Source organism: Canis lupus, chromosome 33, assembly GCF_011100685.1.
Source record: "Canis lupus familiaris isolate Mischka breed German Shepherd chromosome 33, alternate assembly UU_Cfam_GSD_1.0, whole genome shotgun sequence".
NCBI classification, from domain to species: domain Eukaryota; kingdom Metazoa; phylum Chordata; class Mammalia; order Carnivora; family Canidae; genus Canis; species Canis lupus.
In genome coordinates, this window is record NC_049254.1 from 2,231,204 (window position 1) to 2,243,216 (window position 12,013).

At 42.3% G+C, this 12,013-nt stretch overlaps 1 long non-coding RNA gene across 1 annotated transcript; it reads left to right on the top strand.

Moving 5' to 3' along the window:
• The first annotated feature begins 4,714 nt into the window (after positions 1-4,714).
• Positions 4,715-11,436, top strand: LOC111093798. The gene is made up of 3 exons (XR_005383025.1): positions 4,715-4,782; positions 9,421-9,627; positions 10,459-11,436. It is a non-coding gene; the product is annotated as an uncharacterized LOC111093798 (long non-coding RNA).
• Positions 11,437-12,013: the final 577 nt, after the last annotated feature.

A 12,013-nucleotide genomic window follows, 5' to 3' on the forward strand; every position in this document is an offset into this window, starting at 1 on the left:
ATGATGAGCACTGGCTACAAAAGTGAAACTCAGTTTGTAAAGGCTGTTTGTCATATTGAAAATATAAAAAATAATAATTGTTAAACTGTCATCAGGTTAATGGCTTAATCTTAATAATTTTGATAAATGGCAAATATTTCACTGACATTATCAAGACATGAAATAAATTTTAAAACGTTTAACAATGACATGCTAAGGAAATCTAGCAGGACCTCTTGCTTAAAAAATATTCTTTAGGATCATGTAGCTGATATTCCCTCATGTATGAATCATATCCATTGCATAGCTAATTGATGAATTGATCTAATTTTATCAGCAAAATTAAATTTTCTCTTTAGGTAGGTTTTCCTATGTGAAAACCTCAGCTAATGAGAATTCTGCATAATAGTTTGTTTTATTAGACGATTATTTTCAAACTAATTCCTGCTTGGAGAGTCATACATTTTTTTTTCCTTTCATAAAGAAAACCATTACATTTAAAATATTTGAGAAAGATAAGTGAGATCACCAAATGGCAACATAAAGTCTTTAAACATATTCCTAAAAAACAACAAAAACAACCCACAATCATGCTAGAATCTTAAATGTTTAAAGACCTAAATATCATTTATTCCAACCTTTTTTTTTTTTTTTTTTTTTTAACAGAAAGCTGGTTGGAGGTAGAGCCAAAAGTAGGAGCCAAATCCCTCATTTTTACATGATTTTTTTTTTCTATGCTTACTTAACTATATGGCGTCTTTAGTCAGACATTTTGGGGTCAGATATTTTCAGGATAAATGGTCTATTAGTATCTTGTTTGTTTTCATTTGCGTGTGATGCCACGTTGTAGAGTTTGGAGTTTTAATCCTTAACGTGTCATCCAGTAATTTAAGATTGGGCCACAAAAGGTAGCTCATTTAGCTTGGTCTTTGAGGTTTAGTCCCTCTCCGAGTAAGTGCTGCTCCTTGGCAAGGTATCCAGGGAAAATGTGATCTGGACCCTCATCTACTTCTAATTGATTGTATTTCAATTAAAGAAAAAGTTTTCAGACACTTTCAGGTTAAGGAAAAGAAGGCTGGGAAAAAATTTTGTGAGTTGGGGAATTGCTACAATTTACTTGCAGAGTACAACTGGCCAATAGCAGTTTGAATATGCATGGAATTGAAAATTAATAATATTACTGAAATCCAGACTGTTTTTATTTCAATTTGTATGAGCAGTTTCAGGGGAAAGCTACCAAGGAAATGGGATCTGGACTTCAGGGGACTGTGGTAGCCAGTAGGCAGCTGTGCACCCCGGAAATCACCTTGTATCTCTGATGTTACCTTGTTGTAAGTTAGGAACGCTGGTAGTAGCTAACTTTTATTGAGTGTTTACTATGGGCCCCAGACATCATTCTAACCTGCTTTATCTTAATAAAAACTCATGAGGTCATTACTGTTATGAGTCCTCCTCTCCTTCCTAAGTGAAGAAATCGAAGCAACAGAGAGGTTAGATCATTTGCCCAAAGTACCATAGCGAGTTAGGGAAGAACCAAGAACCCAATGACCTAGCTCCAGAGCCTGTGCTCTGAAACCCTATACCCTGTGCTTCTGCCGTAGTTAAGACGTTAAATAAAGCTTTTACATTAGAGGCATCGTGAGTAAATTAACCTCATGACAGAAAGCATGTTGTTGTTGTTCCTAACTCAGAAAGTAGTTTGGATCTAAAATTTTAGACTCCTGTTTATTGAAGTCTTTTATGTTCCCTATTCATGTTTATTCTCCCAACAATTAGATGGCATCACTGAAAGACCCTTCATCTCCAGACAGGACATCTTCCATTATGGACTTTGATGCGGCCTCTCCATTTCTAAGCCTCTAGGAGTCTTTCAAATACCTTTACTGATTGGACAAAAAAAAATAGTCCACCTATTTTTCAGATGAGGAAAATTTCTTATACAAAAAAAAAATCAATTTCTAAAAATATTCCTAAAAGAGTTTACTCTTTACTGGTTTTAGACGGTATATTTGTTGACCTCAATTAGTAGTCATGATGCCTTCGGGAATGGCAAAGAAGGCACTTTTTCAGATTCTCACTTTTGTAATTTCCCTATGTTTTCAGTCTGCAGGTATTTGGATCCAGGTTTATGGGTTGTTTGCCTTCAAGCCACAGGATACAAATTCTGTGTGCATTGCTCATGATAAATTCAGTAGATATTTGTGTAAATGTCATGCTGCATGGAAAGTGACAAGAATTTCACTATAATTTGGCGTGAGGTGAAACATTAATTAAGAGATATACATACAAATGAGTTGAGGGAAAACATTTTCCTGTCAGGTAGTTTGGAAAATGACCATAATGAACACTGTTGGCATTTTTGTGACCTATAAATGCTATATAAAGCTTTACCAAAAATATCTACTGAGGTCAGCAGCAAAGCTATTTGCTAAATTAACTAATGGGTGCTTAGACTACTAGCAAAATGAATCATCTTAAAGCTTCAGAAAAATAAATCACTATTTACTGATGCAGAATAGATTACAAGATTATTGCAAGCTGCAACATATGTAATATCACTCACAAAATACAGAATAAAATAGACCTGTGTACTTCAAGTTATTATTTTTGATGCGCATCCTTTTTCTAATTAGTAGAACAAGTGTTAATGGTGAAAAGCCTGGGAGCCCAAGTAGAAGCAAGTATCCATTCTACAGGGAGCTGAACTGGGGATTCAAAACATTAAAAGTTATTTTATGTGTAGTATAGTATCTCCCCAAATAAAAGTTAGTGCCCTTTAAAACGTGACACTGCCTAATGATCTTTGATGTTCTTGTCAAAACTTCAGAGACTCATTTGAATGAAATGATCATAGAAGGAAACCAACAGGGAAATGAAGAAATGGGTTGATTCCATTTGATTGTGTCCTGTTTCTTCCATCAGCCTGTGCCTTATGGTTGAATGTAAGCTGTCCCCTGAGGACAGTAATGTATTTGAATGTATTGTAGCACCTTTGAGTCTTCAGCATTGGTAAATCTTCAAAATAAATAAATAAATAAAGACTAGAAAAAATTAAGTGCCATCTTCCATAGATCTTCTCTTCCCTCTCACATTGTCTCTGATTTTTTTTTTTTTTTCAGACTCACTAGTGTAGTGCTTTGGTTTCTCTCTCTACATCTATCCAAATTTGTCAGGGTAACCACCGTGTATAGGCTTAGCTGTTCTGCATACTTTGGAACCAGTCTTGATCTTAGGAGTGTTATAAGTGGTAATAAATAAGCCTCATTAAAAACATACAGGCCTCAAATTGAAACAGAATTACTGTGGTCTACTTTGTCTATGGTGGTCTAATCTTTTGGAGCTTGAGTTTCTCTTTCTAGTTCCCATTCTTCCAGAGAGAGCAGTTTTGTCCACTGTTTCTCCCACTAGGTATCAGGGCCTTATTTAAATCCAATTATTCCAGTTGTTCAGATCACAGTCTTAAATATCTGTTCCACAAATATTTGTTGCTGGGAAGAATTCCTACCCTATTTTTGAGGAGAACCATTTCCTTGCCTTATCTTATCTTTCCCATCTAGAACTGCATGCTCTGTAGGAGCAGCAGATATATGTGTTTTCTCCACATGGAAATATTGGTCAGAAGTTTACCAAATCTACTTCCTCTGCCTGGCTGCACAACTGGACTGTACTTCACAGATCTTCACATTTAGATGGGACAGTAAGACTAGTTCCAGCTGAGAGAATTTAAGCAAAACTACTGCACCCATTTCAGTGTAAGCCAATGAAGAGCAGATGTGTATTCTCTAAGCTCGTGCTCATTCTCTCTGTCCTTCTCTCACAGCTGGCTGATTGATGCTAGACTGTGAACACATGCGTTGGAGAGAGGGGAACTAAAACAAGGTGCCTTTGCTGAATGACTGCATGCAGCAGAAACTGTGTTGTCAATCTGTTTGGAGTACGCTATATTAAGCCTCTGAGATTTGGAGCTTTGTCTGTTTTGTTTTTTGTCCCCCCCCCCCCCCCCCGCCAAGCAACTACCTACTTTAATTTATTCATAAGTGGGCTGTGGCTATCATAAAATCTAAAATACATGGCAGTGGTTTAGCATTTGGGTGATGGAATTCCAAGAAACAGATACTGGAGGTTGGAAATATGGCAATTCATATAAAGTACTAACAGCACATGTGGTAAGACTATAACTTGCCATCTTGGGAGGCAGACCATATGCCTGCTCAGCTGACAGGCCTAAGGGAAGTGAATTAAAAGAATAAAATGATTGGTGTATTTTGGCTCATATTAATTACTGTTGACAATGATAAAGTGACCGCAGGAAAAAATTGGCCAACTTGTAAGCATAAATGAATGGAAATAGAGAAAGTCTAGAAAAAAGATCCTTGAAGAGTTGGAAAAGTTGACTGTTTCTAGCTCTGAAACAACCGGATATAAGATTTGATGCCATATGTGACTGAGAAAGCTTGTGAGCCAAAGAAGGCTATTGAAAATAGTCCCCTAGTCAAGCTCAATAGACTCAGAGAAAGCATCCATTAAGGTTGGAGTGACCCATTGGCAAAAAAAAAAAAAAAAAAAAAGGCAAATAAATACACTGGATTTGGGACCTTTGTCCATGAAGGGCCTTGAGGTATGTTTGGTGCCCATGATACCAGTTGGTAAGATGGTAACATACCAATTGTTAACAAATAATTTAGAAGCCTAAATAAGCAGTAAGCTGGGACTAAAACTCTCTTTCTAAACTTTAAATTAGGTGTTGGAACGTCAACCTTCAATGAGCAGAAAGTGGGTTTCCAAAGATTTTCTGCCTCCAGAGTGAGTAGAATAACCAACATTTATTTTAAATATGGTCGTGGAGTATTTTGACATGAAGAATCATTTCCCCTGATTTAGCCAGCCAGGGATCCAAAGAACGATCAGTGGAGATGGTTTGTTTGTTTGTTTTTTCCCTGAAAGAACACAATCAGGTTTGTAATATTTGGCCCGTGGGACTTCAGAATTGCTGCGTATCAATACTGCTGTGTGATTTCCACTCTTCTCGTTTCTGAGTGGGAATGTTTACCGCAGTTATATTGTCCTTGCTCCGGCATTGTGCAGTCAGTGTCAGAGGTGAGGCCAGTAATTTATCTTTTTGGTTTAGCAGACCATGAGAAGCAATAGGAGGCAAGTTCAAAAGGACTTTGCATCATCAGAAGTTCTTAAACTTTCAATGGATTGCGATGCAAGTGTAGGACCTTGAGTTTCCCTTGGGAGTGGAAGAGCGGATTTTACATTATGGGATGAAAAACAAAATGGATACTTCTTGACCACAGCGAAGGATTGGTGGTGGAGACAATGGTGTATGTTCATCAAACCCATTTCTTCTTCTGTTGGGCATGTTGATGGACTAAGTTTCCTGGTCAACTTTGATAGTTAAAGCTATCTGACTGGCTTCTGGTGAAAGCAATGTGGACAGAAGTATTAAGTCAAGCTTCCAGGTCTAGACCATAAAAATCACCCGTGAACAATTATTCACTCTCTTCATATTTGAGGCATCCTTGGAGTTTATGTGTTCAAGGGTCTGTGTTCCATCATACAAAGGAAGGAACCAAGTTTGTGAAGCAAAACCCCTTCAATCCCCATCACCATCTCATTAGATTATGGCATAAGCAATCGATAAGCTTTTATCAAATGACTGAAACTTTGAGGTTTGGGTTGTTTTTTGTTTTTGTTTTTGTTGTATTTTGTTTTGTTTTCCTAACACTTAGCCTATCCTGACTGGTACACTCAATATTTGCAGCTTTTGTTTTTTTCATGATACACTGTTCCTATTTGTATCATGTATTTTTTAATATATCAAGTCTTTCTATTTTGTTTAATCTATGCTTTAACCAGGATGATAACCCATTCCAGTTTCCTTACACTGATTTCATAAATCACTGAATTGAGTACTTGGTTGATTTATTTTTATTCTTTGTTTGTTTACAGTGAAAACACTTAAATCTATTAATTTTACTCTGGGTACATTTTACTCTGGTTCTCTGAGTACAGCTTTGGCCACATCCCATAAATTTTGACATATTATTTCATTTTACCATATTCTCTTTATCACTATTTTCCAAGGGGCTCCCAGCAATTTAAAAAATTTTCTCATTGATACAGGAATTTAGGAGAATAGTTTTAAATTTCTATGTGGTTACGCATACTGATTTTAAACACTTCATAGGTTTATTGAGGGTGTTAAATGAGAAATTTCAGGCAAAAATCACTCAATCACACAAATTAACACCATGGCTAGTTAATCATAATCACTCAGTAATTATTAGTAAATGGTTTTTACATTGCTTTTGTTTTAATATTCTGAAAAACTCTAAACACAGTAACTATGCCAATAGAGGGAGAACAGTCCAATTTTCCAGTTGAACTTGTTCATTTGAACAATGGGACCAGTAGTGAGAGAACATAGAATCTGAGATTCCAAAATAAGAACAGTAGGATCCCTCTCTTTAGTGTGGCAAAACATGTGTCAGGGTCTTCTAGTAAGTAATCTACCAGTGTGTAACAAGCCACCACCAAATTGAATTTCTTAATGTCATTTACTGTGTTTACAACTCTGAAATTTGGGCAAAACCCATTGGGGTAGGTCATCCTTGCTCCACTAAGCCTCAGCTTGGGCATTTCAGAGTCTGGGGGCTAGAACCATCAGAAGGTCTACTCATTTACGTATCTGGTGGCTGACCACTCTGACTACTGGTGTAGACCTGATCTGGTGCTGTTGGCCAGAAGATCACCCAGTGGCCTCTGCAGGTGGCCTGGGCTTCCTCACAACCTCGTGGCTGAGGTACAGAATGAGAGAGAAAGATGGCCAGGTGCGATCAGTATTCACCTTTGCAGTCTAGCCACAGAAGTCACACAGTATCTTTTCCTTTATATTTTGTTAAAAGCAAATACAAGAGGTGCCTGGGTGGCTCAGTCAGGTAGGTGTCTGACTCTTGATTTCAGCTCAGGTCATGATCTCAGGGTCATAGGATTGAGCCCTGCATGGGGCTCTGTGCTGGGTATGGAACCTGCTTAAGATTCTCTCATTCTCCCTCTGCCCCTCCTCCCCTCCCCTGCTTGTGCATGCATGTGCTCTTTCTCTCTCTCAAAAAAGAAAAAAAGAAAAAAAAAAGCACATCCTAAGGAGGGTTATATTCAAGGGAAGGAGAAATCAACCCCATCTTTTGATGAAAGAGCATCACTGTAGCAGTGTAAGCATGGATGGGATGGAATAAATTGGTGTGATCATCTTTGGAACACGTATCTGCCACATTGGGATTTTTACTACTTGTGATTTTCATTTCTGTCCCGTACTCTGTTATATTGTGAAAATTCTAGCCAGCTTTTGATTTGAATATTGGTCTTAAGTCTTTATATTTATTCCTATGTGTTTCTTCTGAATCTTCATAGATGTTAGTGGGCACATTAGAGAAATGAGGTATTAATTACACTCTTTGTCAGAGATGATCTGGACCATTGGGGGCCACTTCTGAACTTTGCCCCTAATACCTAAATACAGATCTTATTGAGAAATACCACCAAATCAACTGGGTTGATCTGATTTGGTGCAATAACTAAAATACACTTCTGTGTGGGTAATAATTCCTTCCCTGTTTTAATTTAGCAACGTACCTCTGCTTTGTTTATGGCTATAACTTTTAAGAATAGTTGAATCTTGGCCCTGGGCTGGAAATGTCATCAAGATCAGAGCGGTGATCTATGCTTGGAGCAGCCAAGTCTAAATCAACCTTTGAAATATCACTTGGGTTGGCGAGATGCAGCCCGGACCAAGGACATTACTGCAAGTCAAAAACTTTTTGGAGAGGTAGGTAAAGCTCTGACACTCACAGCAGCTGTGGCTTCGATTCAGCCACTTATTCTGCATTTCTGGGTCTCCGCCTTAACCTTCTGGCCAGATCTGCTCACTCCTCTTTCAAAACAGAAGAGAGAGGGGGAGTAAGCTCTTAACGACATTTATTAAAAACTAAGCAGCCCTGCATGATGACTCAGTAGGCGTAGATCGGCTATAGAAGCTAGAGGGCTTGGTCCAATAAGTGAATCCAAGAAAGCTCTTTAGCAGCGTAAGGTAGAGCCTTACTTGTTAATAATAATAGTTGACGCTCATGAATGCTCAGGAGAGGCCAGGCACTATGCTGAACATTTTATTGATTGTGACCAATTTTCCCAGCCAGAGAATTGAGATAGGCATTATTATTATTACCCTTGTTTTAAAGGTAGGGAAACAGGCTCAAAAGTCCAGTACACACTCGAGTTCTCACAGCAGTGACGGAGCAGGAATTCACCCTGGAGTCTTTCTGACCCCAGCTCTGGATCTGCAAACACTTCACTGGACGGCAGACACCAGAGGATCTAGCCCAACCCCACCGGCTTCACAAGGCAGCTGTTCAGGACCAGAGGTCACAGGAACTTCCCAAAGTCACAAGACCACTGAATTACTTCGGCCGGGCTTTAGGTAACGCGTTGAAATACTTTCTGATTCTCTACACGTGTGGCCCTGTGTCGAATTTACGTCTGCTTGCGGCGTGACCTCCCCCCAGCTCACCGAGTCATAATCTAGATAAACCTCAGAGTCACGGTTCTGAATTTATGTCTTATCGACACGGGAGTTCGAATCAAAGCCGGCGCTTGGTGAACAGTTCTCTGTAACAGGAGGTGGCCGCGTCTCTACTTGCGCATTTCACACAGGTATTTTCAGGATCAGTGGAATAAGGTGTGCGAGGCACGTGGTGGGAAACCTGGAACATTATTCAGATAAACTGCAAGATGCCGAATCCCTGATGTTTGTGACTCTGGGAATCACTTCTCGGTGCAGAGATGCAGCGCCCCCGGTCCCTCGGCCTACCGGGCTGTGGCGGGTGCTGTGGCCTGGTCCGGGGTGGCCCGAGGCGGGTGGCGCAGGTGCTGCAGCCTCGGGTGGCCCGAGGCGGGTGGGGGTCCCCTGCTGCTCGGCCCGCCCAGGACCCCCTGTCCCTGCAGCGCCCCGCAAAGCGGCTCCCGTAGCTGACTCTGGTAAAGGGTCTGTGCATCACAGGAGATTTCAGAAAGCGGGGGGGGGGGGGGGGGGGGGGGGGGGGGGGGGGGGGGGGGGGGCTGTGTCCTAGTGAAGAGTCTCCCCAGGATGTTTTTTCAAACGTGGAGCGATGGCCTGACTTCACCGGCGGAGCTTCCAGAGGAGGAGAAGTTCCCTCGGGTCACCTGTCCGGGTGCCCGCCGAGCCCTGCACCAGTCCCCGGGCCTTGCCTCAGCCCAAGGACGCCAACGCCAATCACCTACTTGGTTCTCCTTGTCTTGCAGCACGAGGGTGCTTTTCTAAAGCTTTTTTTTTTTTTTTTTTTTTAAATGGCTGAGGGTTAGTTTTTAACTCATTTGATCTTTCATTTTTTTTTTTTTAAAGATTTTATTTATTTGACACAGAGAACAGAAGCAGAGGCCGAGGGAGAAGCAGAGTCCCTGCAGAGCACGGAGCTCGATGGGGGCTCGACCCCAGGGCCCCGGGATCTGACCGAGCTGAAGGCAGCCGCTGAGCCGACTGAGCCACCTGGGCGACCGTTTGGTTATTTCTTACCAACTCCTTGGCAAGTTGTCACAACCAGTTCTGGACTTGCAGGAATATATTTGCAGGTACAGCAGGTATCCAATTTTGAATTTTCATTTCAACTCTGAATTATGCAACACCTAATGACTTTTAACCATTTAAACCCCAGTAATAGAAATAGGTAATGCATTATTAATCTGTATTCTGTGATTTAACCATGTCTTAGAAGCTTGGCAACTTTGGAAGATTTTTTTAGCCATCTTATGGTTGTGAGGCTAGTGACGTGCTTCTTTCAGCCAGTATCACCTCAAACATTGTGAAAAGCTGATGCTTTAAAAACTTATGGTGGTTCTACTGATCTCCATGAGTCCAAGTTTTTTGTTTTTTTTTTTTTAAAGTAAAGGCAAAAGAGGAGATATTCTTTTTATTTTTTTAGTTTATTTCTTCAAGATGTATGTATTTCGGTGAGAGAGCATGAGAGCACAGGAGGGAGAGGCAGAGGGAGAGAGGAGCTCTGGCGGCTGTGCTGAGCGTGGAGCCCAACGTGGGGCTCAATCGCAGGGCTCCGCGATCCCCACTTGAGCCGAAACCGAGGTGGACAGTCAACCAGCCGCACCACCCCGGCGCCCCAGGAGATACTCGTTTTCATAGCTGCTGCCTACTTTTGCCTAAAGCCTTTATGAACTCTCCAAATGGTCATGTGTTTATTTCATAGCAAATTCAGAGCAGGGAAGATGAGAAGCTCAATACCATCAGTGGCCACAGGAGACGGCAGGTTGAGACGTGCCGAGGGCCGTGCAGGTCAACGGGCTGAGCGGGAAGGGACGTTTCTTCCTCCCTAAATTCCAGAGGTCTTGACCTTCACATTCGCTATCAATCCCCATATTTTAACATTTTTTTTCTCTTTTGGGGCACAGGCTCCTGGCCCAGGGACTCAAACCAAAGACCCTCTCTGATGGGAAACACGTCCCTGCCCTCTGAGCTGCGATTCGGGACCCTTGTCTATGGGAGCATCGCAGCACGGTTTCCTAAGACGCTCAGGACACAACTTGGCTTCAGTGGTTTTAGCGCCCTGCTGTCTCCAGGGAGGATGCAAACCGAGTCTTAGAGACCTAACTCGGCCCAAACTCTTCAAACACCGGCCCCGTGGAAGCTGGAGGGTGCCTTTATGTTCAGAGATATCAAAGAAATCCTCCCTGGCTTCCTTCCGAGCTCTCTCGGATGTCTTGAACATTCCAGCAAGCCCCAGCTCGGAGTCGGCGGGAAGCGGGAAGGCACACGCTCTTGAACTTTTGAACTCAGCCACAGCATCTATTTTCTCCATTCTGTTTGTTGACTCCTCTTTGATCTCATCTTATTAGAAGGATAATACCCTAACGTTTTTGGCATATTTAAAATCAACTGCTCCTACGGTCCTCCGGGGGGCTCGGCTTAACTTTAGCCTTTCCCCAGTCCCTGAAGCTCTTCACGGCAGGCAGTGCGCACTTACCTTCGTGGAAAATTGTTAAGTAATTCCCCCTAACGGGGAATTTACTTTTCTGAATACACAGTAGGCAGGGTTATTTGTATTTCATTTCATCATCTGAACGTGAACCTATTTCTAATTTTGTGAGTATCTTTGAAAGCTTCCCCATCCAATAAAAGGCCCACAAGGTGGACAGAAGCCTTGTGTGTGGTGGTCGCGGTGGCGGCAGCAGTCGGTGGCGGTGGTGGCGGTAGGGCTGCCTTTTGCCGTTCGGCCACTCGGCCAGAGCCTTACTTTCAGAAAGGGCCTCACATTTATAGGTTTTGCTGTAACCTCAAGGTGGGGAAATAATATGTAGTTACACACATAACGCGAAGGATTGAAGGAGGACCGTCCTTCACTTCGGACCCGGGTTCATTGCTGAGCCGAATCAGTGTCGCATATTATTAAACAAAGGGAAAAAACATCATGAGATTTCCTTACTTCTTGTAGCCCACTGACGAGTCCTGGAAGCAGGCAGAGTGACCCTCCCCTAGGGACTCAACAGCCTGGATGTTGACACTTTGCCGAGGGCTCAAGGCCATCTTAGCCCGACTGCCAGGACCCTGTAGGTCTACTCTAACGTATACAAATTCCTCTGGAAACTTCCTTTGTCTCTGCCCTCCTCCCCACCCCTCAAGATCCATGTTGGCGATCACCCCACAGGTATACGACCCACCGATAGACATCTGAGGGGTCTTGTTGGATAAGGAGCAGGCCGGGCAAGGTAGGCTGAGGCAGGCAGGGGCCTGTGTGATGAGGCTCACAGAAATCCCCAGAACAGCTGAGGCATAAGGAAGCCAGAGATAAGGGCACCAACCAGACCACCCGGCCCGGGCTGCTGGGCCCAAGGCGGGGTCTTTTTGTGGCGGTCGCACTGTGACCAACAGAGATAACCAGACCCCAAGGAGGAGTGAGCCGTTGGAGATGCTGTCACCGGTCGCCACATTAACCCAGACGTCGCAGGA